Below are 26,225 nucleotides of genomic sequence, written 5' to 3'. Positions count from 1 at the left end.
CGTAGTGCAAGGTTTGCATAGCCTCTTTTTATAATTTTCAGGGAGACGCTTGGAACAAGCACAGCATTTTAAGGGTTTTGTTTTTGTTTTTAACTCCTTGCTGCCCTGCAGAAGGAAGCAACCAGATATCCCAGCATTAGTAATTCAGATTAAAGAACTGAAATATATACCCCCCAGAAGGGGACTCACGGTACTGGTGGCAGAAGGATCAGGACCCTCCTGGCGGGGAGCAGGTGTCTCAGACATCGCGGTGTAGCAGGCGAGGGGCCGCCCATAGAGACGCTCCATGCGCCGTACCTGCTCCCCCTGCCGGACGCTAGAACTCGGCCCTCCTCCAGAAGGAAAGGACGCCGAGCACAGCGCGCGATGGTCCGAGAAGCCGGCACCTCCAACTGCTTCCTCAAGGAGGGAAGGGAGTCTGAAGGTATGGGGAGGACCGCAGGCCTCAGCATAAGCCGAGACGAGGGTCCTCGATGCTCCTAGCTGGCCAGCCTTAGCTCCTGCCGCGGGAGGCCAGCTGGAGAACCTGTAAAGAAAATAAGGTTGTTTTATCCTCCATGAAGGAGGAACTCTCCTGCCCCTACAGGGGCCAACATGTGGAAAGCACTGAGGAGGTGGAGGGGTGGGGGGTTCTTAAACTCTCTATGTGTTCCTGCCCCTACAGAGGTCAAGGGTCAATCTCAATGTGGGCCGTCATGGTGGATGAAATGGAAAAACTGTTGTGTGAATGCACGTTAAAATGAATTGAGACGTGTGCTGTCCGTGGAGAACATGAACAGCACACATATGTGGAACACCGACATGTGAATAAGGCTTAAAGGGTAACTGTCTTTTTATTTTATTTGCTAGTTTATTAGAGCTAGGCATGTATACCCGAGTTAGTCAATGATTGCCAAAAGATCTGTAATTACCTTATAATAACAGCTTTCATTAATGTCCCTTAAAAGACCGTTGCTATGCCCTGTCCATCTTCCCTTTAGTAGAAACAGAAGACGGAGGGACGGTCCTCCACACTGCATGCCCGCATTAGACTTCAGAGCTAGGAGGTGTGTCTCAGTAATCCAATCTGATTGGCTGTCAGGGAGCTGCTGGCTACAGCAAGTGTGTATGAAGTGAGGGAAAGCAGTTTTGGCCTCAGAACTGGCAGAGAAGCCAGTGTTTAAACAGCCGTAACTAAGTGAAAAACTCAAGGAAAACAGTGCTATGTGAAGCACCTAGAGATTGCTTCATGCATAATGCTAGACATATGCCAAAATAGATTTTTTGATGAAAACATGACAGTTACCCTTTAAGGATCTACAGTAAGCTTACACAAATGGCTTTTTTTTTTTTAAAAACCCATCTGTGTTTGTTTTTTCTTGATATTTTGCACACATTGTGGCTTTCCATCAGAGTTTTTGTTCATGGCATTTTTCACTTATAGGGAAGGTTTGTCAAAAAGGTCTTAAAATAATAAAAAACGTCTACGTCCATAGAAGTCTATGGGCCTGTCTCACTCTGTCCTCAGCAGTGAGTAGAGTGTGCGATATGCGCTTCTGTCCCCTCCTTGTAGAGATCAGTGATGGTCTCAGCACTCAGACCACCACTCACCTACACTGTGGCTAGGTCACCATGACATACCAAATGTTCTTTAAAAGTTTAGTGATGCTTTAACCAAGGCCATCCTCAAACTGCAGCCCTCCAGCTGTTGCAAAACTACAACTCCCAGCATGCCCAAACAGCCTACAGGTATCAGCCTACAGCAGGGCATTGTGGGAGTTGTAGTTTAACAGCTGGAGGGCCACAGTTTGAGGATGCCTGCTTTAACCCCTTAGTGGCCCCTGAAGTAGTAGGACCTCCCCCCACTTTTCTAATAGTTACCCCCTATCCTGTGGATAGGGGGGGTAGTTTAATGTAACCGGAATAACCCTTTATTAAGAGTTAATCAGTACGTTACGTGTACCCCAAAAATAGCAACATTAAAAAGATACACTAGATGTAAAAAGAAAAAAGTAATAGCTCTTGGAAGGCAATAATGGAGGTAAAAAAAAAATTTATTAAATAAAAATTACTTAGTCAGTAAGGCCCAACAGGCTGGTCATTAAAGGGTTAAGAAATTAAAGTTGCACAGGTCACAATTTCACTCCAGAGGGAAAGCAGCATAAAAACTGCTGTTAGGGTACTTTCACACTAGCGTTTCTATTTTCCAGTATTGAGATCAGTCATAGGGGCTAATACCGGAAGAAAAAAAAAAAAAGGGCTTCCGTTTTGTCCCCATTCATTGTCAACGGGGACAAAACGTAACTGAACAGAATGCACCGAAATGCATGCCGTTCTCATACCGGAGAGCGAACCGCACTATGCTGCAGTTTTCTTTCAGTCATGAGATGCGGAGCAAAACGGATCCGTCATGACCCCCAATGAAAGTTAATGAGGACGGATCAGTTTTCTCTGACAATAGAAAACAGATCCATCCCCCACTGACTTTCAATGGAGTTCATGACGGATCCATCTTGGCAAAGTTACAGATAATACAATCGGATCCGTTCATAACAGATGCAGACGGTTGTATTATCAGTAACGGAAGCGTTTTTTGCTGAACCCTGCCGGATCAGGCAAATACACTAGTGTGAAAGTAGCCCAAGTACATATTCAGAGATGCACCAAACAAAGCAGCACTGGCTTAACTTCCCCAACAGTATATACTATCCATGGGGATACTGATAGTGGCTTCCATTTATTATTAGTACAATCACACAGATATATATTATACACACACATCTACACTCACTGCTCCTCATACAGTGGAAGCAACTGACAGTGACCAATCAGATGGCAGCTCTCATGTCAATTAAGGGCTGGAAATTAAAAGCAGCGACGTGATTGGCTGATATTAGCTACTCCATCACTAATGTCATAAAGCGCCTTTTATTATTTTGACCCACGCTGCCCTACGTACATGTCTGCAGGGCACAGGCCATCTGCTTGCTGGACTTCCCAGAGATACTTTAGTTCGGGCGCTTCCAGGCTCATCCCGCCGCCGCCTATACAGAGCACACAACCCCCAGTCACGAGTGTGTGAGCGGCTGACAGAGCTCCCCGCCCTGAGGTCTCTACAGATCAAACACTGCCGAGCAGTCCGGCGGTAAACACGACCCCGGAGCGTCCCGCCACTACTCACCGTCCGACGTCTCCGCACCGTCACCGAGCCTAGAAATAATAGGACAGGTGCAGAGCGGCGCTGTAATAACGAGCTCCCGCCACACCCAGCGCCGCCCTGTAACCCTTCACTGCCCGCAGCCTCACCGTCCGTGTGCACCAGCTCCCACAGGGGATGATCCGCAGCCATGACAGGGGGGGAGGGATGCACATAGACATGGGGTTTTCTGCACTCTTGCGTTTTGGCCATTATTTCTTATTGCAGTAAAGACGCCAGATGTGAGGTGAAGGTTTGGGGTAGTGTTGAGCGAACTGGTGTTTTAAGTTCGGCGTCTAAAGTTCGGGTTATCGAAGAATCGCGTTATGGATTCCGCTACCACGGACCATAACGGAATTTAGAATCCATAACGCGATTCTTCGATAACCCGAACTTTAGACGCCGAACTTAAAACACAAGTTCGCTCAACACTATTTGCGGGCAGTATGAAAACTTGGACGCATTGGGATTTGCGGTCCCCAATGCACGAGGAACATCTGTGCGGCTGCCGCGACAGATCTAGGCCCATTCAACATGTTCTATTTTTTTGTGGCACGGAGAAAAACCCCACGAAAACACTCTATAGTGCTTCCGTGGGGTTCTGTGCCGCTCTCTTTCCGGATTGGGGACCCATTCAAGTGAATGGGTTCGCATCCGTGATATGGTGTGCACATGGTCGGTGCCCGTATATTGTGGCACCACTGTTTGCGGCCCACAATGAGGGCAAGGCCTAAGTCTCATTTACCAACTGATTTTGCGCCTATTGTGCCTTTTTTGAGTTTTAACACTAATTCAAAAGTTTTCAAATGTTGGCGCCTAATTTCCGTCCTATTGATGTAAGTGCACCTTATTTTGCGCCAGATTTAGTTGTAAGAACACGCCAGGGCTGGCGTACTTTTCTGTCTCTTTTTTAAGTGGTGAGCTGCGCCACAATTTATCTACTTTCATGGAGACGCGCGCCAAAACTCAGCTCACTTGCGCCATATTTTCATGCACATACTAATTAGACCAGTTTTAGTGAATATGAATCTGTCTTACAAGAAAACGACCACTAGATGTCAGACTTAGGCCTCATGCACACCACTGTAGGTGGCCTATGTCCATATTGCCGCCCGCAAACAGCAGGTCCGCAATATATGGGCATCGGCCGTATCACGGATCCAGACCCATTCACTTGAATGGGTCCGCAATCCGGAAGATCTGGTGTGGAATGGAGGCACATATCAGAAGCGCTACGGAGTGCTTGCATGCACTAGTTTTTTTGCAATGCGGCCCATGGGATGTGGATCGCGGACTCCAAGTGAATGGGTCTGCGTCTTCAAACGGCGGGCACACGGTTGGTGCCTGTGCATTGCGGACTGCAATTTGCGGTCTGCAGCACAGGCAAGGCCGGCACGCGGTCGTGTGCATGAGGCCTAAAAATAAAAATGAAAAACCATTTTTTTTAAGAGATAATAAATGAGGCGCAAATTGAAGACAGAATTTGACAATATGCTATTTTTTTTTTTACTCCTAAAAAGAGGTGAGCTTAGTAAATGTGTCCCATGTTTTTTTATTTTTGCATTAGGCTATGTTCCCATGGTGGGTTTTGCCCAAACCCAATGCGGACTCTGCTGTCGGTTTTCACCTTGTATGCTGCAGACCCACTCGTGGTTTAGCCCCATTGAATTGCATGAAATGAACAGACAGGTCACAGTAAAGGCTGTATTGCACAGCCCGATATGACAGACGATTGTCGGAAGGAAGGGTTCCTTCCCGGCAATCGCTTGTTCGCTCGCGGAGGAGACCACTGGGGTTTCTACACCTTTTTCTGCATTGCTGATCAGAAAGGGGCAGAGCTTGATCTTGTCGCACAATTCCGTCTCAGAGTAAGCCAGCGAACCCGATTTTTTTGCTCCCCCTTCACAAAGCGCTCCTCATTACACAATATGAGTGGGAGTGATGACTATAGCACTCTTGGTGCTGGCTTTACTCTCCGCTCCCTAGCCTTCTGCCAGCTCACGTCCTTGATGTTCACCTATGTGCTCGGATCCAGGTGAAGCAAGTCCAGTCTCACATGGAGAAACAGAGCGATTCCAGCACTAGGGGATGACTGTAAAAAATTTTTCTTTATTGAAAACGATTAAAATAATTCATGTGCATTACAGACAACATATCCTTCGGGACAACATATACGCGTTTCAGGCTAGACCTAGTCCTATTTTTTACTGTCATCATCAAGTGCTGGAATCTCTTTTTCTCTAGACAAAAATGTTTCTCCCTGCACCAGATTTACCATCCAGCCTGAGCCCCTGTGATAAATCTGGTGGAGGTCTGGGCAGGCTATCTAGGTTTGTGCCCTCTGTAGGATTAGTAAATCTGGACCACTGTTTGCAAAAAAACACAGGTGGCCAAAAAAACGCATGCTGTTATTTTTTTGGTTTAATAGCCAAAAAAAATGCCATTTTAAGGCTACATGCACACGACCATGTGCCCCCCTTGGCTGTATTGCGGCCCGCATACAGCGGGTCCGCAATACACAGGCACCGGCCGTGTGCATTCCACATCACTGATCGCGGACCCATTCACTTCAATGGGTCCGCAATCACGGAGGCACGAATCGGGAGCACTACGGAATGCTTCCGTGGTGTTTCTGGCTGTGCCTCCGCACCGCAAAAAAGTAGCACAGGCACTACTTTTTTGCGGTGCGGATCGCGGACCCCATTCAATTGAATGGGTCCGCGATCCGCATGCGGCTGCTCCATGGTTTGTGCCTGTTCATTGTGGTCCGCAGCACGGACACTGAGCCCTAACGTTCGTATGCATGTAGCCTAAATTTGTGTGTGTAAGGACCTTTATTTTATAATAATATTCTTTATATTGCGCCAACATATTCCCCAGCGCCATTAAGCCTGCCTGTTTTTTGGAGTAAAATTAGACAGGCGGATTTCATGCTGCTGTCTTTCTTTTGCCGAGTATTTATTAAAAGTCGCACACCGGTTGATGAATTAGACCAGGAGTATTTTTACTAATATGACCTCTGGCGTTTTTCAGTATGACAGGTTCATATTCACGTAGACTGGTCTAATACTTGTGCATGAAAAATGTCGCATCTTTGTGAAAAGTTGCATGTCTCCAGGAAAGTGCGACTTCTAATGCAGAAAAAGTCGCACGTCACCACTGAGAACAGTTGAAGGAAAGTACGCCAGCCCTGGAGTGGAGTAGATGTAAGACCACTTTCACATTTGCGTTTTTGCTGGATCCGTCATGGATCAGCAAAAATGCTTCCATCATGATAATACAACCGTCTGCGTCCGTTATGAACGGATCCGGTTGTATTATCTCTAAATTAGCCAAGACGGATCGGTCTCTAAAACCATTGTAAGTCAATGGGAGACGGATCCGCTTTCTTTTGTGTCAGAGAAAACGGGTCCGTCACCATTGACGTACATTGTGAGTCATGACAGATCTGTCTTGCTCCGCATCCCAGGACGCACTCAGAAACGCTGCTTGCATAGTTTTTGTGTGCGTCATGGGAACGCAATGAAACGGAATGCATTCTGGTGCCCTCCGTTCCCTTCAGTTCAGTTTTGTGCCCATTGACAATGAATGGAGACAAAACGGAAGCGTTTTCCTCCTCTATTGAGACCCTATGACAGATCTCAATAGCGGAAAGAGAAAACGCTTGTGTAAAAGTAGCCTTAGACTGTTTTTGCGACAAATTCAGGTACAAAAAAAGGCGCACCTACATAAATAGGTTGGAAAAAAAGGTGCAAAAGTTAGAAAACTGCTGAATTAGTCTAAAAAAATCTAGGTGAAAGGTGCAAAAGCCTCCAAAACAGGCGCAATTTCAGTAGTAAATAACAAAACAAGAATGTCTAAACCAGCATTTTTTAGGCTACAGCATTATTTAGGTTACTATAGTAAATGTGCCCCTCTGTTTTTTTTTGGCAGGGGTTTCATTGTGGATTTGGTACTGAAAACTGCGATTAAAACCGCCTCCTACCGTTTTTTAATCAGGGGACATGCTGCAGTTCATGCGACCAAGTGTAATGTCCCGGAGTGCTATTACCACTCCTTGGCACCTTGCTACCACTTCCTATAGGCTAATATAGTGTCATATATAGTGTCATATAAGTGTCATCTAATGCAGTAGTGTATTTATCTTTAACGTCCATATTTATTCATGTGAAGCTGTTATATTCGTGTATTACCTGGTACAGCAGCATTGGCAGAGATAGTTTTTCTGGAGTGGAACCTTCTGGTTCCTTCCAGCCCTCTCAAGAGAGAGAGGAGTTTAGGTAGTGAGTAGGTCAGTCTACCGTATCCCCTCGTGGGGAGAGGTTGTGTGAGGAATCTTGTCTGACTTAACCCCTGCTAGGGGAAGGCAGCAGGCCTGGTCCTGTTTGAACAGGTTCTGTTAGTCCTAAGCCAGCCTTATCACTGGAGGTTGTGCACATCCAAGCTGAAGCAAGAGCTTGAGGTACTCTAAGGCTGGGTTTAGACCTGAGCGTATTTGATATGCGCGTTTAACGCACGTTTTTGACGCGCGTTTTTATGCGCGTTTTTTGCAATAGTAAACGCGCGTTTGACGCGCGTTTGTGTGATTGACTGCAATGTCCTATGGCCACAAACGCGCTGTAAAACGCCCCAAAGAAGCTCAAGAACTTGTTTGAGCGTAGGGCGTTTTTCAGCGCGTTCAAACGCGCTGTAAAACGCTCAAGTGAGAACCAGGGCCATAGGGAAGCATTGGTTTTCATGTGTTGAGCGTTTTACAGCTCGTTTGAACGCGCTGTAAAACGCTCAAGTGTGAACCCAGCCTAAGGCTCAGTTCACACCTGAGCGTTTTACAGCGCGTTCCTACGCGCTGTAAAACGCTCAACAAGGAGAAACCAATGCTTCCCTATGGGAATGGTTCTCACCTGGGCGTTTTACAGCGCGTACGATCGCGCTGTAAAACGCCCGACGCTCACACAAGTACAGGAGCGTTGTTTTGGGCGCTTGTCGCGCGTTCCCGTACATAGACTTTCGGGAACGCGCGACACTGTGTGTACACTTGTCTCTGTATGCGCGCTTGTAAACGCCCGTACAATCGCGCATACAGAGCGCTCCTTTCAGAACGCTCAGGTGTGAACTGAGCCTTAGGCTGGGTTCACACTTGAGCGTTTTACAGCGCGTTCAAACGCGCTGTAAAACGCTCAACACATGAAAACCAATGCTTCCCTATGGCCCTGGTTCTCACTTGAGCGTTTTACAGCGCGTTTAAACGCGCTGTAAAACGCCCTACGCTCAAACAAGTACTTGAGCTTCTTTGGGGCGTTTTGACGCGCATTTGTGGCCATAGGACATCAAAGACGCTCAGGTCTGAACCCAGCCTAAAGCCAGGACAAGAAGTTCCTAGGATTAAAGTAAGAGACAGACTACAGACAGCTAAGGGTACTTTCACACTAGCGTTTTTCTTTTCCGGCACAGAGTTCTGTCCTAGGGGCTCAAATCCGGAAAAGAACTGATCAGTTTTATCCCCATGCATTCTGAATGGAGAGCATTCCGTTCAGGATGCATCCAGTTCAGTCTTTTTTACTGATCAGGCTTTTCAGAAAACCGTAGCATGTTGTATTTTTACCTCCGGACAAAAATCTGGAACACTTTGACTGAACGCCGGATCCGGCATTTTTCCAATTGACTTGCATTAATGCCGGATCCGGCGCCGTGTGTTCCGTCAAACCGGATCCGGCTTTTGCATGTTAAACCCGAAAAATTAGCAAAAAAAGTTAAAGTCCATAAATGGCGGATCTGTTTTTTCCAATGCATTTTTTCATTGTGATCAGAATCCTGATCAGGATTCAAATGTAATCCGTTTTCACACATTTTTCCGGATCCGGCGGGCAGTTCCTGCGACGGAATTGCCCGCCGGATTCAGACAACACTAGTGTGAAAGTACCCTAAACTAAGTTCCAGCTGAAGAGGAAGAGTTCCTATCTACTCCAGCTAGCATAGCAGGGCTGAGATTGTTGCAGAGAAGTATTTGCCTGCCATATTAAGCCAATACCTGCTGATGACCAAGATACCGTTTGGAAACTGTTTGGATTACCGTTTATGCCCAGTAAAGCAACTGTTCAACGTTACTACAAAGTCTGAACTCCATTTATTCTGCTTATTCACCATCCAAGTTCAACTACTCCTTTTTGCACTTGCTTCGGACTACACCACGTCTGGGATCCAACCTTATCCAGGTAGGAACACTGTGACACGTGTATATAACATCTACAGAGACTGTAGGTCAGCCCTGCACCACTCTGGCAATCCTACCTCTGGGTACCAACATTACCATCTACAAAAGGGAGCCTTGGGCTTCTGCTGCTTAACCGCAGCTGACGTCACGTTTACTTGCTCTATAAGAGGGACATATTTTGTAGAAACCTCCTAAGGGGCAAGGGATACCCTGGTAGTGGGCCGCTGCAAAAGGGTTTTTCCTGTGCGATTTTTCAGACTGTGCCAAGAATGTACATATCTATGGACACATTGGAAAACCACAGTGGGAGCTCCATTCCTTGGAGCTTAACCGAGAGCAGGACCACACAGTTCAAAATGAAAACCCGCAGCAGTGTCTGCCATGGCATACGCAGCGGATTTCAACGTGGTCAAAATCTCAAAGCAATTTTTGGAACAATGCCACCATTTTTCTTGCGTTTTTTTGAGCGAAAGCCAGAAATTGATTCACAATGAATGGGGAATAAAAAGTAAGGCCTTCTTCCTCCTGGATCCGGCTTTGGCTAAAATAAAACATTTGCTGTTTTCTGCAAAAAAGAAAAACTGCTGTGTGTGAAACCATCCTTATTCCATGCATTCTGCCTCCCTTTGTTTTTAGGGAGAGTACACACTTTAGGTCCTAGAAATCTCACATTTTGATGCGAATCTGAATTCTGAAAACTGTGGCGGACATCTCCACCGAACTGGGCTAATACGTGTGCGGATCCATTAAAGAAATCTGACAGTCAGTCCTGGATTTCTGCTGCAGATTCTGCCCTTTATTTTTCTGTTGGAACATGCCCTTAGGGTATATTCTCATGGAATTGGGGACACTGCAGATTTTCACCGGGGAATTGCGAAGAGAAAATCTGCAGCATTTCCAGTAACAGCAAAGTAGATGCGATTGTGCAAAATCTCATCCACACGCTGTTGAAAAAATCTGCACGGAAATCGACCTGCGGTGTGGATTTTACATCCGTAACATGTCAGTTTATGCTGCCGATTAGGCCTCATGCACATAACCGTATTTAAGGTCTGTGTCTGATTCGCATTTTTCACGGATCGCACTCAGACCCAGTCATTCCTATGGGGACAGCACACAGATGTCATCTGTGTGGCCATTCTGCATTATGGAAGCGCTCATTAGTACTGGAGGACCGTAAAGCGGTTAATTCAGCACTCGCCGGGCTCTGTACTCACCGCTTCCTGGTCCTCTGCCGTTGGCTGTGTTGTGGTTGCGCACAGCATGAGGGTGCTCTGTGACCTCACAATGTGCGCGTCGGGTCACAGCACAGCCGACAGCAGGAAGAAGAAAAGCCCTGGAGGTGAGGAGCGTCCAGAGCAGGAGAGGTAAGTGGATTTTTTATTTTATTTGCTCTGAGGTTGGGGGCTGATCTGGGGTCTTATTAACATTGGGGGTCTGATTGAAGGTGAGCTGAGGCCTGATTAACATTGGGGGTCTGATAGAAGGTGAGCTGAGGCCTGATTAACATTGGGGGTCTGATTGAAGGTGAGCTGAGGCCTGATTAACATTGGGGGTCTGATTGCTGGTCTGACCTAACGTCTAAATATTTTTTTCTAATTGTCCTCCTCTAAAACCTAGGTGCGTCTTATGGACCGATGCATCTTATAGGACGAAACATACGGTATATACCGCGAGGGGTGCACCAACAGGATTACTAGTATTGTTTTTATACATTTCTTTCATCAAGTTTATCATTAATAGCCACGTTTCAATAGAATTACCCATGGCCATTTAACTAATTAACTTCCTTGTTTTAACTCCCTATTACACGGAGCGTACATTGTACAGATTCTCGTGCATGTGAGCGAAAATTAACGAGAATCGTGTGATGTAATAAGTATGAACGATTCAAAGAGGAGCTCCTCGTTAATAGATCGGTTTGTATAATATGGGGTCGTCTGCTCGCTAACGATCTCATACCTGCCTTTTGACCAAGCATCTGTCCCCATCTTTACATGTAACAACAAGGAACGATTTAAAAGTGAATGAGTAATGACTGTACTGTAAGTACGAAAGATTATTTATGTGTATAATAAGCAAAATTTTGGTTGTTATCGAGTCTCTACATCTTTGATCATGATCTATGACATCTGCTGGAGTAATAGTACCAATAGTTGAGGGGCTTTACAGACTTTTGTGTTCCTATTTACTTTTTTGGGGCATGGCAGGCTTCCTGGCAGGGGCCATTGATACTGCACAATGGCTTACCGAAGCCAAGGAAGTTTTTTCAAGTAAGTCATTTATACCACAGAAATACACCCTGTCTTTCAGAGTAGCTTTCAAAGAATCGACAAAATGATATAAAGATCACATTGCTGGTGGGAAGTAAAAAGCCTGGACAGTTACATCAAGTGGCATTGTCCCAAGGGGCTTGAGAATTACTTTGACACCAGCAAACAAGAGTAAAGGTGGCCATACATATAAGATGGCCGACTGTCATTTGAAAAACTAGCACCAACGAGCATTGGCGATCGCCGAAAAGTCTGCCGAAAATGTAATCCACCGTGCTGGAAAACTTCAGCTGTTCATCAGCCGAAACTGCATGTTGATGGCATGTTCGGCTGAACTCAGTTAATCACTTGCCATTGTGCTCAAGCAATAGGGAGTCTGTTTTTATTAAAAACTGACTCCCTGGTCAGGCAATTTAGTTGGTGGGATTGTTCGGCCGATCATCATTTCAAATGTATGGCAAGCCTAAAGTGAACCTGTCACCTCCCAAAACCACCCCCAGCCGCCAGCAGTGTGTTTCTGATGATGCCTTTCTTCCTGAAGGCAGATGCATGAAAAGTACTGAAAATGTTGTTTTATCCCCTGCCGGCGCGCTTCTCCTCACATGCCTGAAGTCAAGGAGGCAGCGGTCCCCTTCGCTGTGACTGACAGCGCTTATGCAGAGAGTTCGGCAAAGCCAGCCAAACTGCCGGCTGTCAGTCACAGCGAAGGGGCAGGGAAGGGTGTGTGGTTTCTGTGACTTGAAGCAAGGAGGCCACTGCCTCCTTGACGTCAAGCATGTGAGGAGAAGCGCGCCGGCAGGGGATAAAACAACGTTTTCAGTACTTTTGATGCATCTGCCTTCAGGAAGAAAGCAACTGCTGGCTACACTCAGGTACTGCTGGCGGCTTGGGATGGTTTTGGGAGGTGACCGATTCCCTTTAAGGCCTGTTTAACATTTGCTGTAGACATCTCCGGCAGGCTGTTCCAGCAGGGAGAAGCCGACCAGAGATGGCTGGATCCGGAACTGCCGGGCGTTACCTGACACTTGCCGGCCCCAATTACTATAATGGGGACCGGTGGAGATACAGAGAATCAACCGTATTTGTTGAGAAGCAATCGGATCTCTGCCGGTCCCCATTATAGTGACACAAACTAATCATAACTGGTGCTCAAAAAAAGACAGATTGGTTATTTTTTTGCACAAACTGATTCTAACTGAGAATAATGGATGCTCAGAATAACTTTTTTTTCTGTTCTTCTGATGTATGAGAAAAATGGAAAGCTAACCGATGATCGCCCGTAAGGCTCATTCACACGACCGTATATTTGAGTCAGCATCTGTTTCACAATTTTGCGGAACGAATGTGGATACATTCATTTCAATGGGACTGCAAAAGATGCGGACAGCACACCATGTTCTGTTCCGTGGCCCCGCAAAAAAGTTAGAGCATGTCCTTTTCTTGTCAGCAATTGAGGACACGAATAGGCAAGAGTCAGAATATAGTAACAAGGAGAGGCAGTTACAGAACATGATTGAGAAATTTTTGTATTATCTGAAAGAACGCAAACACAGACAGGTTAATAGGTATCTTGCAGACTTCAAGGAGAACTAAGCCTATATACACACAAGCAGATATTGATCAGGGACACTGATACTGACATTTCATCCACAAACAGTGGATGACAGATTTCTCCGAGACAGAAAAGGAATCAGTTGCTAGGCCCAATAGCTCTAAAAATTCAGGAAAGGGCAGGGACTTTACACAGGCTAAGGGCTCGTGTACACAGCCGTTGCCCGGTCGTGCCCGTATTGCGGCCCCACAATACACGGTATCGGCCGTGTGCACCCCACATCATGGATGCAGACCCATGTTTGTGTGCATGAGCCCTAATTCTCCGCCAGATGATCACTAGCAAGCGTTCATAGGAACGATGTAAAGGTGCCTCCGAATTACCTGATGAACCAACGAAATGCTCGTTCATCGGGTAATCACATCATTCATGCGGTCACAGAAATCGTTGTTTGCCGGCAGCAGATCGTGCTGCCGATGAACAACGAGTCTGTATGGGGACAAGTGGTGGCATTAGTGATCACTCTTCCCCATACTGTGGGGGAGATCGCTGAATATAAATGCAGTACTCTCCTCCACTGATGAGCAGGCAAAATTGGCCCATGTAAAGGGGCTTTTAGTCAAGGCCTCAATTACAATCCATCAGTACCCAACCATCAGAATCAGAAGTGAATTACTTATCACCCAGATCCCTAAATAGTTTTTAATAGTGTTAATAGAATGATATGATTTAGTGGGAAGCTGGGGAAAAAAACAACTCTTGCATAGTTTTATGGGTTTAATTTACAGGGTTACCTATGTGGTAAAATGACATTACCTTCATTCTGCAGGTCAGTAAGATTACAGTGATAACACATTTTCATAGTTTTTCTTGTGTTTTAATGCTTAAAAAAATGTGATTTTTTTTCCCTTTGCATTGCCCTTTTTTAACCCCCATAACTTTTCTATATTTAGTTATAATTTATGTCTACGGAGCTGTGTGTGAGGGCTCATTTTTTGCAGGGTGATCTGCACTTTTTGTTGATACCATTTTGGGATGTGAATAATTTTTTGATCACTTTTAAGTCAATTTCCTTGGGAGGTGAAGCAACCAAAAAATGCCGCTTACCGTACAGGATAAATACTTTTATATTTTAATAGCACAGGCTTTTTGAGATGTGGCGATACTAATGATCTTTAATTTTTTTATTGTTTAGTATTAAATTGGAGAAATGGGGTGAGGTTATATATATATACTGTCCTGAGGAAGAACATTCCTACACCAACAAAGAAGAGGATCCTTTACTGCAAGAGCAGTGAGCATGGCCACCACAGATGGATTTTTTATGTGATAGAAAAATGAATCCAGCCAGCAAAGGAAGCAATATGCAGAATCACAATACATTAGTAAGTGGTTTGTATTAACTTTCTCTACATAATAAATGCAATTTGCTGAAGTGACGCAATCCCTTTAACTAACGTCCAAAATAAGTATACAGTGTTATGTTATATAGTGTGCAAATAATAGATATACTGATACTGTACTCAAATTACACTGGCAAAATAGTGTGAAAATAGCAGGTCATATTGTTTTTAAATTATATGGCCATACACTGCACATTTAATAGTGCCATATAGTGTGCAAATAAGGCATATACTCCCTTTCTAAGGTAACACCGTTTAAGGCTTCATGCGCACGAACATATTTTCTTTCCTTGTCCATTTGTTTGCAGACTGTATACGGAACCATTCATTTCAATGGGTCCGCATGACTGACAAGGATAGGACTGTTCTATTAAGGGCCAGCTGTTCCGTTCACACGGACGTCACCTGTATGTTTTGCGGATCCGTTTTTTGCGGACCGTATGAGGCCTTACACAGATGTTGTAATGTAGACAGGATTAACTGATCTAATAGAATTTTTAGTTGCTAAACACGAAAATGCCATTGCAAATGCGAAATTGGTTCTTTTTTGGAAGTTACAGAGGGAAAAAGAAAAGAACATTGAGGAACATTTATCAAGCTATTTCTGCCACTATTGTGGAATTATGGCACCATGAGCTTCTCGACACTTTTCCCCTCACCCATGATGGCACCTATGCGACTAGGACCTCCCATCCAGGACAGGAAACCTGAAGAGATAAAATGGTTCACACCCCCACCACACCTCAGTTCAGGTTTCCTGTCCTCCAGATAGGAGATACCTGAGGAGCTCTGACTCCTACCGTTGCTTGGTTCTCACCTCAGGAGGCTGGGGAGGTCCGGGTCTACTACACCGTAAAGGGACCTATCACTGGTGGCATCAGTCTCCTGGGGGAGCCGCTGCCCGAGCCTGCTCTTCCTCCTGCCTCCTCCCAAGCCTCATTGGGGAGCCGCTGTGGCCGTGTTTAGGTGGCTCCCGGTCCATTGCAGTGGGGTTCCCGGCATCCCGCTTCCAAGATGGCGGCATGTGCTTCTCTGGCGTTCTGCGCATGCGCGCCGGGACGGCCCCTTCTGGCTCAATGATGTCATTTCCGGGCACCGGATTAGGCGTTTTGGATTAGGCGTTTTTGGGCCTAGGGTTAAAAGGCCCACAAGCCCGATATTGGGCCTGAGGACTCAGCTTGACTCTACTACTGGTGAGATTTATCCTCTCCTAATTAATTTTGGGTGTTGTTTTGCTTTATTGTTATAGGTAGGAAAAACACCAAAGAAATCATCCGGAAAGACTAAACATAAAGAATGCGGAGGATGTAGAGTAGTCTAAGCAGCCTCTTATATTAAACCTCTATGTCAAGCATGTATAGATAAGTTGGTTATGGAGGAGTCTCACAGCTTATCCAGAAATATTAAGGCCTTGGTACGGTCAGAAGTTAAATCTTCTATTAAATCACTCGGTCAGAGTCGCCCAAGATCTCCAGAAAGGTCTACCTATAATAAGGACTCTGATTCAGATTTTTCTGGGGAGGACGAGGATAGAGAATCCGGCCAGGCCTCATCAGATGATTTCTTCTCTTCAGATGAGGATTCAGCAGGGAGGGCTCTTTTTCCACCAGAAGATACCGAGCCTTTACTTAAAGCCATTAAAACCACCATGCAATTAGAGAATGTAAAACAACCTAAATCTATTGCTGACCAGGTTTTTAAGGGTCTCGCCCCTAAAAGGCATAGAGTTTTCCCCGTTCATAAAAATATGGAAGCCCTTATCAGAAAAGAATGGAAAAATCCTGATAGAAAATTTTTCATTCCTAATTCTGTAAAAAGAAAATATCCGTTTGAGGAGTCGGTAGCGGCTGTCTGGGACAGGGCCCCCACGGGATGCCCCGGTAGCTAAAATAGCCAAAAAATCTGCTCTACCATTGGATGACTTAGGCTGCTTAGGAGATCCGTTAGATAAAAAAGCAGACATCTATCTTAGACGTGCTTGGCAGTCTGCTTCAAGTCTTATGCCGGCCATTGCCGACTCTTGGGTCTCTAGGTCCTTATGGATCTATGGTTAGATCAGCTGGAGTCGCATATTAAGGACAAAAGACCTAGAGAGAAATTACTATCTTCCCTCCCTACCTTTTCTAACGCCGCAGACTTCCTGGCGGACGCCTCTACTGATGTGATCCGTTTTTTTGCCAGAGCAGCTTCCATGTCTAACGCAGCTAGACGGGCTATCTGGCTTAAATCATGGAAGGGGGATCAGGGTTTTAAGTCTAGACTTTGCTCTCTTCCATGTGAGGGTTCTAGGTTGTTTGGTTCCTCGCTTGATGACATCCTAGAGAGGGCCTCAGATAAGAAGAGGGGTTTCCCGGTTCCTCAGAAAACGTAGTTTTTTCGTAAATCCCAGGCCAGTTTTAAAAGACAAAGGAGTAGGCAGGATGACAGAAGAGACAGAGAGAAATTTCTTAAAAGATCTGTTTTTTTTTTTGTTCAAGCCCCAGGATAAAAGACCAAAGGACAAACAACAATGACGCCAGATCTCAGGTGGGGGGAAGACTGTCTCAGTTTCTCCCAGCCTGGAGGTCCATTTCTCAGAACAAATGGATCTTAAGTGTGATAAAAAATGGATTCCAGCTGGAATTCCTTTCTCATCCACCAGATTTTTTTGCCCAGACAGCTTGTCCCAAAAATCCTGAAAGAAGAAATGCTTTAGAGTTAGAAGTTTACTCCCTCTTGGATAAAGGGGTAGTTTGCCCAGTTCCCAAAACAGAGAGGGGCAAAGGGTTTTATTCCCCTCTATTCTTGGTGTAGAAACCCAATGGAAAATTCTGAGTGATTTTAAATCTAAAATAATTAAACAAATATCTGGTCTACAAATTTTTTTGTATGGAGACGATAAAATCAACTGTAAATCTCCTCTTCCAGAATTGCTGGATGGCAAGCTTGGATTTGGAGGATGCATATTACCATATTCCAATCCATGCTTCCTCCCAAAAGTTTTTAAGAACAGCAGTCTGGGTCCAGGGAGAGTTACTGCATCTCCAACACAGAGCGCTGCCCTTTGGGGTTTCTCAGGCTCCCAGAGTCTTTACCAAAGTAGTAGCAGAAGAAGAGGCTTTTGTAAGAATGTCTGGAATTGCTTTAGTGCCCTATCTGGACGATTTTTTAATAGTCTCTCAATCAAAAGAGAGACTAGAAAAAGATATAAAATTCTTCTGCTCCACTTTGCAAAATCTAGGATGGAAAATAAATTCATACCTAATTCCTTCTCAAGTTTGCATTTTCTTAGGAATTCAGCTGGACTCCCGTCTGCAAAGAAGTTTTCTTCCACTTCCAAGGAAGGAGTCAATCAGGGAAGTATGGTCAGTCTTCCTTTCTTACCATAGATGTAAAAGCAAAATAAAACGATAAAAAGTTCACCACTGTGTTACTGCAGTATCTCATTGGCGTCGCAGACCTTCGTGTGAAGTGGGCTCAATCAACATTCCATTAATCAATAGGATTTTATTATACTCACAAGGATATAAAATCTACAGCTATTTGAACAATAATCCACGTTCATTCGTGTTCACAAAGCAGCCCGACCTAGGTTTCGCCAGAATAGCTACATCAGGGGCTGCTTTGTGAACACGAATGAACGTGTATTATTGTTCAAATGGCTGTAGATTTTATATCCTTGTGAGTATAATAAAATCCTATTGATTAATGGAATGTTGATGGACCTTCACTATGTGCTTCAACCTCTAAAATCCACAGAAGGATTGCTTGTGACAAGGACTTTCCTCTGTTGAAACTCGGACGTTCGGCTGCACTAGAAGAGACTGTCATATACTGACCTACACTCAGAAGTTAAATACGGAATGTAGCAGCGCGACCACTATATTGAATGAATTCCTTTCTTACCAGTGTACTTTCAGGGAAGCAATGGGGCAGATGACATCAGCGATTCCAGCAATACCTTATGCACAGATCCACTCCAGAGAGCTTCAAGCAAACATTCTAAAATCCTGGGATGGCTCCCCTTTATTCCTTCAATCAGAGTTTCCACCTTTCTTCAAAGACAAGACTCTCCCTGTTGTGGTGGACAATTCCATAGAATCTATCCGCAGGGGTTCCATGGACATTTGGAAACCCAACTATAATTACCACAGACGCCAGCCCTTGGGGTTGGGGGGCCCACTCCCAGAACAAGTGCTGGCAGGGGAGATGTTACTTGAATACGAGGAAAGCATCCTCCAATTTCAAGGAGTTAAAGGCAGTAGAGATGGCACTGAAGTTGGCTATACCAGAGGAAAAACACTGGAAGATTGTCTTCTATTCCGACAATTCTACAACAGTGGTCTACATAAACCGTCAAGGGGGAACGAGATTCCCTTACCTTTTACTTCTATGCCAGAAGATATTTTATACCAAAGATCCTAGAGTTTTTGCAAGCAGGGCTAGACAGGAATCTTAAAGCATCTACATTGAAAGTCCAGGTAGCTGCTTTAAGTTATTTCTTTGATTCCAGATTAGCAGATCATCCATGGATTAAAAGATTCTTGTCGGCAGCATCAAGAATTCACCCTTCTTTAAACCCTTTGAATACTGTCCTTTCGGCCCTATCGCAAAAGCCGTTTGAACCATTAAGTGAGATTTCTATTAAAATGCTTACTTTCAAAATGTCCTTTCTTTTAGCTATAACATCTGCTAGACGTGTTTCAGAAATTCAGGCTTTCTCTGCCTTTCCTCCCTATACTACCATTTTAGAGGACAAGGTGATTATTAGACCGCTTCCATCATTTCAGCCTAAGGTCTCCGAATTTCATAGAAGTCAGGATGTAATTCTTCCCTCCTTCTCTCCAAATACAACCAATATGTTGGAAGAAAGATTCCATTGCCTGGACTCCACTTCATCTTGGAGAATAGATGAGAATCTCCTTATTCAGTTTTTGGTTAAAGCTAGAGGGTGTAAAGTCTCTACTCGTGTTATTGCTAGATGGGTAAAGAATTCTATTTGTCTGGCTTATTCTTCCTTTAACCTGACTCCTCCTTCGGGGTTCGGGGCTCATTCCACCAGATCTGTGGCAGCCTCTTGGGCAGAGAGAGCGGATGCTTCTCTGGCCCAGATATGCAGAGCTGCTACTTGGAGCTCTCCCCATACCTTTTTTTTTTAGACATTACAGACTGCATCTTGACTCAGATGCAGCCTTTGGGAGAAAAGTCCTATAAGCTGTAGCCCCCCCACCCTAATTCCTTTATATTATAGTTTATTCTCGCAATGGTGCCGTCATGGGTGAGGGGAAAACAATAATTACTGTTACCGGTAATTGTTTTTTTTTTAAACCCATGACGGCACCCCAAAAATTTCCCTCCCTACAAACAAAAAAAAAGGGATATATATATATATATATATACGGTAGCTGGTAAAGTTACTTTCCTAGAAGATCTTAGAAGATATCTAATTAACCAGTTTGGTTCTCTTCTTTACCACTTTGTGTGTTGGTTTCTGTTTTCAACCTACTTGTTCTTGGTGGTTGGCACGCCTCCGGAGGTCTGTTTATTAGAATCACTGAGGTGTGGTGGGGGTATGAACCATTTTATTTCTTCAGGTTTCCTGTCCTGTATGGGAGTTCCTAGTCGCATGGGTGCCGTCATGGGTCTCAAGAAAAACAATTACTGGTAAGAGTAATTATTATTTTCTAAAATTGGAAGAAAAGGAGTGGGGCTTGGTAGGAGGGGCGGAGTCTACCAAGGCCCGCCAGATTTACTATAACTTACACCAAACACTGTTGCAAGCTATAGCTCAAGTTTACACCAGCCCCCGCTGGCATACATTTAAGTTTCTGGCGCGCACAGTGCCCACTCCAGTACGCAGGGGATCAAGACTGGTGTATGGGAACTCCCCCGCTAAGTATAATGAGATTTTCTTTCATTAGAAAGTAAATGCACATACCTCCAGCAGTAATATGCCAACATCGCAGGGCTGCATTTACCTTTCAATGACTGCAATATCCTGATGAAAATGCTCCCTGTGTTTGTCACTGAGTTTACCACAATTATTATTTCCTGACCTTGCCATTTAGCCCTCTTCCTGACCAGGCACATTTTCAATTTTTTATGCTTGTACAGTCTCACTCCAGAGATAATCTAGTTCTGATAGCTCTGCAGACTCCCGATCCCCGACAATCACATGGCCGCTGGGACTGGAGCAGGAAGCGGCATCACCACACTACAGATGTTTTGTATCTTTTTCTGTGATTTTTGATAAATTTATGTGCTTGAAGGAGTGGCACCTTCAAGTGTGAATGTGCTCCTATTATCTGGGGAGTAGCATTCTTGTGCACTTTTTACCCCACCTATTCCACATGCGACTTTGATTTGGTGGTATATATAGGTGTGCGTTCTCCTCCTCCTTGGTTGCTTGATGTACACAGAGGTATTTAGGAGCAGCACACTATACGTGCATGGCCTGCTCTCCTGAATGTAGATGCCCAATGGCATAGATAGGTTTAGCGTAGGACCTCCCTGACTGAGACCAACTTGGCGCAGGTAGGTGGGCACAGTTGTGTTTTGATCAAAATAAATTGGCTGAAAGTCTCAGATTTTATCATATCAGAGTAAGGACTTATTCCATATATAATGCTTGCAACTATTGTGTTAATGCCTTATTATCTTATTTTTTTTCTTTATGAAAGCTGTATGGAGAAAAGTACAGAGATATTCTTAATGAAAACCTGATCCAGAGTGCTCTGGACCTCATACTGGGCCAAAGGTTCCAACAAGACAATGCAGGCAGTCAAGACAACACAGGAATGTCTTAGGGACAACTCTGAATGTCCATGAATGGCCCAGCTAAAGCCCTGACTTCAACCCAATTGAACATCTCTGGAGAGACCTGAAAATGTCTGTACACTGATGGTCTCCACCGAACTTGACAGACTTTGAGAGGATCTGCAGAGAAGAATGGCAGAAACTCCTCAAATCCAGGTGTGCAAACCATGTGGCATCATACCCAAGAAGACTGGAGGCTGTAATCACTACCAAAGGTGCTTCAACTAAGTACTGTGTAAAGCAGGCATGCTGAACCTGCACCCCTCCATCTGTTGCAAAACTACAACTCCCAGCATGCCCGAACAGCCTACAGCTATCAGCCTACAGCAGGGCATTGTGGGAGTTGTAGTTTTGCAACAGCTGGAGGGCCGCAGGTTGAGCATGCCTGGTGTAAAGGGTCTGAATACTTATGTCAATGCAAGATTTAGATTTTTTTTTTTCAGTAAATTGGCAAAGATTTTGATCATTCTGCTTTTACTTTCTCATTATGGGGTATTGAGTGCTGAATGATGGGGTAAAATTTGTTAGTTTTTTTTTATTTTAACACTGTTAAAGGCCACAACATAACAAAATGTGAAAAAGTGAAAGGGTTTGAAGACTTTCCAGTGATATGAGGATACAGATTTTTTTTTACTATAAAAAAAATGAAGAAAGTAAGTGATTTGAAATTTTAATATTTGTGGAGATTTATTTATATATATATATTTTTTTATATTAAGCATGTTTCAAATTTTTTGTCCCCTTAGGGGACTTTAACAGGCGAACGCTCTATTGCTTGTACCATACACCACGTTGCTTATGTATTGCAGTACATGATGCATGGTCCTTCACAAGCCCACTAGCTGTCATAGCAACTGCTCAAATCCCACAATTACGCTGCAGGGGAGGGGATTGGAAGACAGAGAGAGCCCCCTCTATCTGACTAACTGCGCAGGTGCAGGCATTGCTATTGACTGTGGCATCTGAGGGTTTAAACTAGAGATGGGACGGGGGATTCGCTGAATCCACGAATCCCTCGAATCTTGCTGGATTCGTGGACTCGAATCCCGACGTAATTTACCTGAAACTAATCCGACGAATCCCGGTGGGAGGGACTGGGAGGAGGAGCTAGGGGCCGGTGCGTTCACTGTGCTCCGGCCCCTTCGCTCCAGTACAGTTATAAAATGTGTAATTCTATTAATAATAATTCATGCTGCCCCCTCTGTCTGTGGTACATTCAATATATCCTACTTACAGGGCTACTGACATCGTAATGCAGGCCAGCCGGGCAGACGAGCGGCAGAGTGACTGACTGACGTCACCTGCCTGCGCCGCCTGCTTCATTCATAAAGCAGGCGGCGCAGGCACGTGACATCAGTCAGTCACTCTGCCGCTCGTCTGCCCGGCCGGCCTGCATTACGATGTCAGTAGCCCTGTAAGTAGGATATATTGTGGGGTGGGGGGGAGGTCTGTGGATGGTACTGTTATGGGGTGGGGGGGTCTGTGGATGGCACTGTTATGAGGTGGGGGGGTCTGTGGATGGCACTGTTATGGGGTGGGGGGGTCTGTGGATGGCACTGTTATGGGGTGGGGGGGTCTGTGGATGGCACTGTTATGGGGTGGGGGGGTCTGTGGATGGCACTGTTATGGGGTGGGGGGTCTGTGGATGGCACTGTTATAGGATGGGGGGGTCTGTGGATGGCATTGTTATAGGATGGGGGATCTGTGGATGCCAGGGGGAGAGGTGAGAGGCACTATGATACTGGCACATTGGGGGGGGGGGGGGGGAGGCACTATGATACTGGCACATTATGAGGGGAGATGGCACTATGATACTGGCACATTATGAGGGGAGATGGCACTATGATACTGGCACATTATGGGGGGAGATGGCACTAGGATACTGGCACATTATGGGAGGAGATGGCACTATGATACTGGCACATTATGGGGGGAGATGGCACTATAATACTGGCACATTGGGGGGGAGATGGCACTATAATACCGGCACATGGGGGGGAGGAGAGAGGCACTCCGCACTTGATACTGGCACATGATTAGGGGGGCATCTATGGGGACACTTACTGGCACATTATTGGGTGGCACTGTGGGGCCACTTCTTATTGGCACATTATTGGGGGGCACTATGGGGGCATCTACTGAGGCCACAAAGAAGGGGTATTTTATATGGGGGGCTCTGTGTGGTACTAGTATTATCAGGGGTATTATCTGTTTCTGCAGTATAATATTGGGGAGCACAGCGGAACAGTATTGGGGGTGTTAGGATGATTTGTCCAGAAGATGGGAGGATGATGGGAAAGTAGTAAACTAAGATTTTTTTTTTGTCAAACTGCATAGACGAAAAATGGCTGAAAAATGGTGTCTGGTCTGAAGGTCTGAAGGGAGAAGATGAGGAAAGAGAACATCTACATCAAAGGAGACGTCACTGGATGTAAGAGGTATGTGGCGCTGTATTACCCTGTATGTTCTGTAGTGATAGGAGCAGGGGTCATAGCAGGGGTCATCGCGGTCATATAGGGTGCGACCGTGACTGGGAGGTGGAGGTTCAGACAAACTGATGCGGTCTGACTTTGTTTCTTACACCGTGCGTTCACACAATTATGTACAGGATTTGTAGGATTCGAGATTCGAAAGATTCAATATATTCGAGAACCTTTTCGGATTCGGATTCGAAAAAAATTGGATTCGTCCCACCTCTAGTTTAAACAATTAGCTTTGGGGTTATCTCCAGTCCTGGCCACAGCAGATGGGTGTCAGCTGTGTAACATGGAGCAGGCTGAGAAGCTGTGATGTACGTCAGGGTGCACACAAGGGTTAAGGTAAATAGATGAAATTCTGAAGGACCAGGGTGCTCTGTTAACTCCAGTATTATGTCTTCCATTTATAATAGAGCCATAACAGCTATGCCTAATCCATTTTTAAATTGATGCCTGGAATCCTCTGACAGACAGATTTTAATGGGTTCAACTCAGAGTTCCGACATTCTCATACTTGCCAAAATTTAATGCGAGTAGGAGATGGGTGAATGTGCCTAATTTTTCATTGCAATAGCATGCCAATTTTTCCTAGGCTCTCCCGTTTCTCAGCCCATTTTGTGACATCTCATGCCCCTTCAGTGCACACATGGATGCCTGGGCTGTACCTCATTATGCAGCATCCTGACACCACATAGAGTTAGAGCTCAAGGAGGGATGCTTTCTCTAGGATTAAGCAGCTGTCCATGTGCTGTGTGGGAGATTTGCCAGCTCGTCTGGGAGGTCTCCCTTTGTTCCATGAAAGTTTGTAAGTATGAATATTCAGTTGTTCCACTACAGACTACACTGTTCTTCCTGACAAAAATACCAGAAAGGTCAACAGAAACCCCAAGAAGAAGAGCAAAAAGTAATCTTGATGCAGTGCATCATTTAGTCTACTATTACACTGGTGTTTTGGCTTTCTGTTTCTGAGATCCGTTCAGGGCTCTCACAAGCGGTCCAAAACGGATCAGTTTGCATTCTAATGCATTCTGAATGGAAAAGGATCCTCTCAGAATGTATCAGTTTGCATCAGTTCAGTCTCCATCCCGCTTTGGAGACGGACACCAAAACGCTGCTTGCAGCGTTTTGGTGTCCGTCTGATGAAACTGAGCCAAACGGATCCGTCCTGGCACACAATGTAAGTCAATGGGGACGGATCCGTTTTCACTGACAATCTGGCACAATTGAAAACGGATCCGTCCTCCATTGACTTTCAATCGTGTTCAAGACGGATCCGTCTTGGCTATGTTAAAGATAATACAAACGGATCCGTTCTGAACGGATGCATGCGGACGTATTATCTGAAAGGATCCGTCCATGACGGATCCGCACAAAACTCGAGTGTGAAAGTAGCCTGGGGAGTTGTGCCATAAACTACTTTTCACACTAAGGCCAGTTTCACACAAGCATGTTCACTGCGTGAAACACACTCCGTGTGGAAGCGTGAATTCCTGTAGTGGATTTGACAGGACCGTACTGCATTATAAAGATTTATAATACTGTGTGTCTCTGCCCGACATTATTTTTTTATATTTACCTTATTTGCAGTTTCCTCTTATCCCCCATGTTTGAATCCTACTTCCTGGATGTCATGTGCTGTCCCATCATGACTTCAACAGGACATGAGACACTAACCACGCCCTTCTTCTTATCAGAGATGCTTCCTACGTCCTAATGCAGGACATAACTTACAGCAACTGAAAATCACAACAGACTTGGCACAGGGTGCAATGGCAGGCATATAACCCTAGAATTATTCATAAATGGTATTTGGGGAAAATGATAAACCAGTGATATCTCTTTGGCGGGATACATTTATATTAGTAACACAACCCCAGCAGCTAGGAGAATAGGCAGGCTGAAGAGCCTGTCTCTGCGTCTTTCAGTAAGCCGTCCTCAGTGCACTGAAGGCGGGTTTTCCTTAGCAACACTCATTTAGAGAGCCAACGTTAGAAACTGTTTTTTTTTTATAAAAATGAACAAAATAAAGTACAGTGTATATTACAGAAATTTTCCTAACCACTGTCCACTTAGCATAAAAAATACTTAAATTAACAGTTACACTTTAAAAAACAAAACAGTATTTTGGTGACAACCTCTTGAACCGCTTAGTATATTGTGACGTACATATGTAATGACCCAGAGTTGGGCATTACCACCTCCTTTGTACACCCACTATCTTTATTGGTGCATCCTGTGTCATCTCAGATATTTATTGCCATTTCCTGCAACGTGTGTATGTATTTCCTTATAAACTGTTGTTAAAGTTTAATGTGCCTGGTCTACCAGCAGATGGAGGC

The 26,225-nt window shown here is 44.9% G+C and overlaps 1 protein-coding gene across 2 annotated transcripts in view; it reads right to left on the bottom strand.

The window, feature by feature from the left end:
• LOC120996164 (small cell adhesion glycoprotein) overlaps positions 1–26,225 on the bottom strand; it is a 68,014-nt gene that overhangs the window by 28,584 nt on the left and 13,205 nt on the right. The window contains exon 1 of one of the 2 annotated variants that reach the window (XM_040425917.1): positions 3,161–3,261. The exons of the other annotated variant lie outside the window; for it this stretch is intronic. The gene's annotated coding sequence lies outside the window, so the exon portion shown is untranslated. Of the gene's footprint in view, positions 1–3,160; positions 3,262–26,225 lie in introns of those variants that run through there. 2 annotated transcript variants of the gene reach the window in all.

The sequence above is a fragment of the Bufo bufo genome, chromosome 3, assembly GCF_905171765.1.
Source record: "Bufo bufo chromosome 3, aBufBuf1.1, whole genome shotgun sequence".
Classification (NCBI taxonomy): Eukaryota; Metazoa; Chordata; class Amphibia; order Anura; family Bufonidae; genus Bufo; species Bufo bufo.
The sequence above is the reverse complement of the archived record's forward strand: the minus strand, read 5'-3'. Positions and strand labels throughout refer to the sequence as shown.